The 7,984-nt window shown below is 39.3% G+C and overlaps 1 non-coding gene across 1 annotated transcript; it reads right to left on the reverse strand.

Annotated features, from left to right (window-relative positions):
• Positions 1-2,385: 2,385 nt before the first annotated feature.
• On the reverse strand, positions 2,386-2,493 carry LOC112780946 (small nucleolar RNA R71). The gene has a single exon (XR_003191751.1). It is a non-coding gene; the product is annotated as a small nucleolar RNA R71 (small nucleolar RNA).
• Between the last annotated feature and the right edge of the window lie 5,491 nt (positions 2,494-7,984).

A 7,984-nucleotide genomic window follows, 5' to 3' on the forward strand; every position in this document is an offset into this window, starting at 1 on the left:
TAAAATAATAAATAATAATAAAATATTAAATAATAATATTTAATTAAAAATAATATTTTAATAAAAATAATAAAATAATACGAAAAAGGCAGTTTTCTGTAAAAGCTTTAGAAAGACAACTTTAAGTGCAGGTGCTAACCGACACATGAGCTCATGGCCTGTACTAGGGCTAGACATGCATCATTCTTGTCTGCCCATCATTCTCTGTTGTTTTCCTTCTTGTGAGTGAACTATTTCTTTATGTTTGTCTGCTTGAGTGTTATGTCTGTGCTTTATTTCCTTGTGTTCTTCTGTTTGTGTTCTGTTTTCTGTTTTCCTATCTATTTTAACTACTGTTTACTACTTTACTGTATTCTAATATCTATCTACTAATCGGAATCAAATAAATGAACGTAACTAATAACCCCGACCCTACTAAGAACTCCCCAGTTCTTACCCCTTCTCTCCCTTCCTTCCCCCTCAGATGGAGACGGGCGTGATCTTCTATGAGTTCGAGGACCCTTACGTCTACGAGGATCCGGTACATCACAGTTACTTCATTATGGGTTTGGAGCCTCGTATTAGACGATATGCGTTACCTAATCGAGCTTTTCAACATCCTCTGTCTAGCCCGCATTTTGACCCCGATGCTCCTTACGACTTTCCCTTATCCTGGTTACATCCTGATGCACCTGGACATCCTTTTCCTGATAATCCCGGGCACTCTATACCAGCTCAACCTTTGAATGAGGCGGTACCTGAGCCTATCATTCCTGATGAGCCTGAGTTAGCTGATGACTACGTACCTGTGATACCACCAGAGTGGAATTTTCCCCCTGAGCCGATCCCCGACTTTCCACAGCCTGATGAGCTGGCACTACCAGACGGTGGGGTAGCTCCTATATACGCGAACGGACCTGTGCTCGCGAATGGTTTTGTACATAGTGACAGCAGTATTTTTGGTGGATCTGAAGACATAGTTGTAGCTATGGACGATGAGGAGGAGGAGGATCCTGAGATAGAGATAGAGCAGGATGAGGAGATGGACGAGCCTCACGGCGATTCTCCGAACGGCCACGTGTAGATATAGCTTGACTGCGGAAGGGGCATTCTTTTGATGACACTCTAGTCTGACATTATCTGTTAGTTAGTCTCTCACTTGTGTTAGTACACCCGAGAGCTAGGAGCTATATAGTGGTTAGGCTAGCCTGGGTGCCAGTTTAGTGGCTTTTTGTATGGGCCTAGGCCCTGGGAGTGTCGTGTATATATTAGCTACGTAGGATGACGAGGATGTAAACTGACTTGATCTTGTGTAAACGCTGCATGTTTTGTTATAGTGTACCTGATGTATATTATCAGTTGTGTTTCTATGTTTCTTTATGCCGCTTTTCTATTACTCTCAATGTATGCTTGTTTATTTTACCTTGTTATCCGCAACGATACGATATAAAAAAAAAAGTTACCCGTAAAATTGGCATCGCTCTAACAAGGAACAGGCTCATATAGTAAATAATAGTTAATAATTAAGAGGGATAAGTTAGTAACACTTAGCTTCTTGTATGACCATGGCATACTGGGAGTTGGGTCGTTACACGCGTCCCTTGAATTTCTTGCGATCCACACGTGCGCGTACCGTGCGCGTGCGCGTGGATGATGTTTCTCAAATCTTTGGCTTTTTCCATGATTCCTCCACTTTGCATGCTTTCCTCTTCACTCCTTTGATCCATTCCTAGCCTTTTCAATCTGAAATCACTTAACAAACAAATCAAGGCATCTAGTGGAATCAAAGGTGAATTAAAATTAACAATTAAAAGCCTAAAAAGCATGTTTTCACACTTAAGCACAACTTGGGAGACAATCATGAAACCATGCTATTTCATTGAATAAATGTGGGTAAAAGGTGATAAAATCCCATAAAATCAATACAAGATAAACCCTACAAATGGGGTTTATCAACACTCCGGAAGAAACCTTTCAGAAAATTTCGAACAGGAAGGTGAAGACATGGCAGCTAAGCCTAATCATGAAGGAGAGGCAAGAAAGGTTCTTGGTGACTTTACCATGCCTACCTCTGATTTTTATGGCAGAAGCATCTCTGTACCTACCATTGGAGCTAACAATTTTGAGCCTAAGGCTCAGTTAGTCTCTCTTTTGCAACAGAATTGCAAGTTCCATGGACTTCCACTGGAAAATCCACATCAATTCCTATCTGAATTATTGCAAATCTGTGACACTGTTAAGACCAATGGTGTGAATCCTGAGGTCAACAGACTTATGCTCTTTCCCTTTGCTGTTAGAGACAAACCTAAGATATAGTTGGATTCTCAACCTAAAGAGAGCTTAGACTCTTGGGAAAAGCTGGTCAATGCTTTCTTGGCTAAATTCTTTCTTCCTCAAAGGATGAGCAAAATCAGAGTAGAAGTTCAAACCTTCAGACAAAAAAAGGTGAATCCCTCTATGAAGCTTGGGAAAGATACAAGCAACTGATCAAGAGATGTCCTCCTAACATGCTCTCAGAATGGTCCATCTTAGGAATTTTCTATGATGGTCTATCTGAGATGTCCAAAATATCATTGGACAGCTCTGCAGGTGGATCACTCCAATTGAAGAAAACGCCTGCAGAAGCAAGAGAACTCATTGAGATGGTTGCAAACAACCAATTCATGTACACTTCTGAGATAAATCCTATGTACAATGGGATCCCTCAAAAGAAAGGAGTTCTTAAAGTTGATACTCTAAATGCCATATTGGCTCAGAACAAGATCTTGACCTAGTAGGTCAACATAATCTCTCAGCATTTGACTGGAATGCAAGCTGTAACTGGCAGCACTCAGGAAGCTTCTTCTGAAGTAGAAGTTTATGATCCTGATCAACCCACAATGGAGGAGGTGAATTACATGGGAGAACCATATGGAAACACCTACAACTCTATATGGAGGAATCATCCTAACCTTTCATGGAAGGATCAACAGAAGCCTCAGCAAGGCTTCAATAATCAAGGTGGAAGGAACCAGAATAGGTTCAACAACAGGCCACCATTCCCATCTTCTCAAGGGAATACGGAGGCTCCTAAGCAGAGCCTTTCTAACTTAGCCATTCTAGTCTCCAGCCTCTCTAAGACCACTCATAGTTTCATAACTGAAACAAGATCCTCCATCAGAAATTTGGAGGTACAGATTGGTCAACTGAGCTAGAGAATCTCTGAGACTCCTCCTGACACTCTTCCTAGTAACACTAGAGTAAACCCAAGAGAAGAGTGCAATGCCATCGCCATAGAGGTAGAGGCCGAATCTGGAGAGAATGGGATGGCATTCAACGCCAGTGAGGAAGACATCACTGGGAATTCAACACCCAAACTGGCCAAGAGCCTGGCGTCGAACGCCAGTGAGGAAGCCCTCACTGAGCGTTCAATGCCCAAACAGGCAAAGACTCTGGCATTGAACGCCAGCAAAGACATCCCCCAACTTAGTAAGGAACCTAGCATTTAACACTAGTGAAGGGGTGCATGATGAGCGTTCAATGCCCAAAGAGCCACAAGAGATGGTGTTAAACGCTAGTATTGGCACACCCTCTGAGTGCTCAATACCCACTCAAGAAATCCCTATCCAAGAACTAAAGGAAGCCAAGGCTCATTGACGATTGGATTTCTTCCGGTAAAGAATTTTTATAAAAGTAATCGCGTTGCAAGTATAGTTTCTAAACCAAGCAAGAATCCTTTCGTACAAAAGTTTAGTTGTCACAAGTAACAAAACCCAATAAAATTTATAACCGAAGTATTTAAACCTCGGGTCGTCTTCTCAAGGAATTGAAGGGAAATATGATTTATTATTGGTTATGGAAAATGTATATTTTTGGGTTTTTTGAAATAAGGAACAAGTAATTTAAATGACAAGAAAAATAAATTAATGATTATAAAAATCTCTTGCAAGGTATAAGAACTGGAAATCCCATCCTAGTTATCCTTATCAGGTGTGATGAGAATTGTTATTGCTCCCACTTAGTTAACCCTTACTAAATAAAGAAAAGTCAAGTGGACCAATCAATTTGATCCTCAAGTCCTAGTCAACCCCTGTGGAAAGACTAGCTTTAGAGCGATCCAAATCAATCAGCAATTCCCAATTTTCAATCAGCTGCTGAGTCTGATAACTCAAGTGTTACCAATTACTTAACCAAAGCAAAAAGGGAATAAATCTTAAATTAAATTGAAAGCATTATAAATAGAGTAAAACAATCATAAATCTGAAATACCTCAAATTATATTAAATAGAATATTCAAATCTAACATGGAAAAATTCATAAGCCAATTTTGCAACATAAGTAATTAACAAGTAAAAGCATTAGAGTATCTAAAAGTAAAAGAGAAACATAAAATTTAAGTTGGGAACATTAAACCTGGAATGAAGAAATGAAGGAATCCTAATCCTAAATCCTAAGAGAGAGGAGAGAGCCTTTCTCTCTCTAAAAACTACATCTAAAACCTAAAATTCTCCATTCTGAATGTTGTGTCAATTGTTGTTATTGATTCCCTCATTCTCTGGATTCTATTCTGTGTTTCTGGACTTGGGATTTGGGCCAAAAAAGGGTCCAAAAATCGCTGGGGGCGACTTCTGCAATTTTCTGCACGTGGCGTCCGTCATGCGTGCGCGTGGGTCACGCGTCCGCGTCATTTGGAGTTTTTCCTTGTCACGCGTACGCGTCAGTCATGCGTACGCGTCAGTTGTGTTCTACTCTAGGCATGCGTCCGCGTCGTCCACGCGTACGCGTCACTGCCATTTCACGCTAGGCATGCGTCCGCGTCGTTCACGCGTACGCGTTGCTGCCTTTTTCTTCAAAACTCCATTTTTGTGCTTTCCTTCCATTTTTGTATGTTTCCTTTCTGTCTTCTAAGCCATTCCTGCCTTATGAAGCCTGAAAATACTTAACACACAGATCACGGCATCGAATGGTAATAAAGGATAATTAAAATTAATATTTTTAAAGCATAGGAAACATGTTTTCACATATATCATAAAATAAGGAAGGATTAGTAAAACCATGCTAATCTTATGAATAAGTGGGTGAAGAATTAATAAAAACACTTATTTGAGCACAAGATGAATCATAAAATAGGGGTTTATCAACCTCCCCACACTTAAACACTAGCACGTCCTCATGCTAAATCCAAGAGAAAAGAATAAAGGTAGAATGGTGGAATCTTATGCAATGTAATCTATTCTAAATGCAAACTACCTAAATAAATCATACAATTCTAATTATTATCCACCTATATATATATATATATATATATAAAGCTTACATGTGGTTAAATTGAGTTAAATTTTTCAAAGAATCATTTATGCACAACCAAGGCCAAACCATATTAAATACATTCACAATTGAGTTGAGTTAAAAGATTTCACAAACTTGCAAGACAATTAATAATTAAACATGGATATATGGAATTGAGCTATTGAACCCTCACTGGATTTGTGTTTACTCTCTAATCACTTAGTGTTTGGGGTTAATCACTCTATTCTTTTCTGGTTATGCTTTCTAAAACTTTGTTTTTCATCTAACCAATCAACAAATATATAATGTACACATACAAACATCATAAGGTCTTTTTCAAAGTTGTAATGGGACTAAGGTAAAGGTAAGGGTATATATAAGGCTAAGTGAGCTATAAATTAAATCCTTGATTAGTCTAAGATCTCACCTATCATATACATACTCTATACATTTTTAAAATTTTCCTAGCTTCCCATAATTTTCCCACTTTCTTATAACATACTCATGTACCAAATTTATTTTTGATTTTATCCCATGTGCATTAATTTTTCTATTAATAATGGGGTAATTTTTGTCCCCTTATTTATTTAATTGAAAAGGAAATTTTTTTTAAACATAAACACAACATATATCAATGCACATGGTATTTTAATTTAATTTGGTTTCACATGAGCATGCTTCCAAATTTCTGATTATTTTATTAATTTAATCCTTTCCTATCAACCCATGTTCCCATGTTTCCCCACACTTAGTGGATACACAATCTCTATCTTAAGCTAACCAAGGATTCAACTTGGGATTTTTAATTTATTTTTCTGCTTAAGGCTAGTGATGTGGTTATAGAACAGAATGGGATAAAAAGCTCAAGGGGGCTAACAAGGGTGATGTAAAAGGTAGGCTTATTTGGGGATAAGTGAGCAAAATAAGTAATGGCCTCAATCATATGCAAGTATGTAAATACATTCTATATTGGACATATAGACTGAAACAAAGTAAAGATTGCAAGCATAGAAAAGAATTGTGAAACACACAGGAATGAAATTTATGGTTAAATATAACCATACAATTAAGCTCAAAAACTCACTGGTTGTGTGTTCTTTGGCTCAAAAATCATATATCAGTTATGTACATCATGCAAGTAGAAATTAAGAGTTTTCATTCAACTCAATGTGAATATTTGAATGGCTCTTATAAAAATAAGTATTTTCCTTGAAAAATGTTGTCAATTTGCCAACATTTATTGCTATATATATATACATAGTGTGTGGATTGTTGTGATTCTGAAAAACTAAAGTTCCTAGTTTACTCTTTTTATTTTCAATTAAACCAAGTTATTGTATGCTAAAAGGGTAAACTAAACTAATTAATCCATATTTTCTATATCACAAATAATAAGCTAAAAGTGCAAATTAAACTAAATACATAAGATATATACAAACCAAAGTGAAAAATATAATAAAGTAAACAGAAATACAGTAAAAGAAAAATGTGCAAGTACTGAAAGACAAATAAGATAAGGTAAAATAAAAATAAAATAAAAATACAGAAAATAAACAAAATATGATAAAAGAGTCTGAAAGTAGTTCACCAAAAAGATTCGCCAGAGATGACGACCTCCCCACACTTAAATAATAGCATCGTCCTCGATGCTCTATCAAGCTGGGTGTGAAGAAGTGGCATCTCCGGAAGGATGTGCTGCTGGTGTCTCTGTGGTGGCCTGAGGGTCCGCAGTTTGTATGAGTGCCGGAGGATCTGCCTGCTAAAGCGGAGGCTCTGTCTGTAGAGGGACCTCTGGATATGCTGGCTGTATCTGATGGGGCTCCTCATGACGTGGTGCAGCCTGCTCAGGTCCTGCCTGCTCAGCCTCTGCACGTGCCTCTTCCTGATGATCATCCGCCTCCTCCTCAGATGGCTCAGAAGGGGTGTCAGGTTCGGAGGGGATGTCATGGTAGCCAGATCAGATCATCAACTTTAAATGCTCATAGCGTTGCTTGCTGCGACGCTCAGATCTCTCATATCGCCGCTGGTTGCGGTGCTCTATCTGATCCAACCTGTCAAATAGGTGATGCACGAGGTGGTAGATGGGCTCTGAAGTAGGTGGAGGTGCTGTGGTGGTGGCTGGTGCAACGGGGGCTGAAGGGGCAGCAGAAGATGTGGCTGCCTCAGCAATGGTAGTGAGAAAGGGAGGTCTGTAGCCCAAAGCCTGGAACTTCCTGCTGTGTGGGATAATTTTCTTGCATTCGACAGCAGGTGGCTTCTCATCAGCAATCTCCCAGGGCACCTCAGCTCGGCGTCCCATCTGAGTAATCAAATAAGGAAGGGGCAGAGTGCGTCGGACATGGACCCTGGACATATAATATCGGATGAAGCGGGGAAGATATAGGTCCTTGCCTTCCATCACACACCAAATATGGGTAATCATGGCAGCTGGCACCTCAGTCTCATGAGTGCTCGACATCACGTAGTTACTCAGAATTTGCTGCCAAAGCCAAGCCTCATCATTCAGATAGATAAGCTTAATTCCCTTTGGGGCCACAGTGGACTTGCCCATTACCCATGGGACAGTAGGATCAAGAGCTACAGTCCGCTTTACTGCGTCCCAGTCAAACTTCATGAATCTCATATCCTCTTCAGCCTATTGATAACCATCTGGTTTATCTGATTTAGGTAGGAGCTGGAGGATTTCTTCTATTGCTTCCTCAGTAACTAGAATCTTCTTCCCTCTGAGTTACACTGC

Source organism: Arachis hypogaea, chromosome 19, assembly GCF_003086295.3.
Source record: "Arachis hypogaea cultivar Tifrunner chromosome 19, arahy.Tifrunner.gnm2.J5K5, whole genome shotgun sequence".
Lineage (NCBI taxonomy): Eukaryota > Viridiplantae > Streptophyta > Magnoliopsida > Fabales > Fabaceae > Arachis > Arachis hypogaea.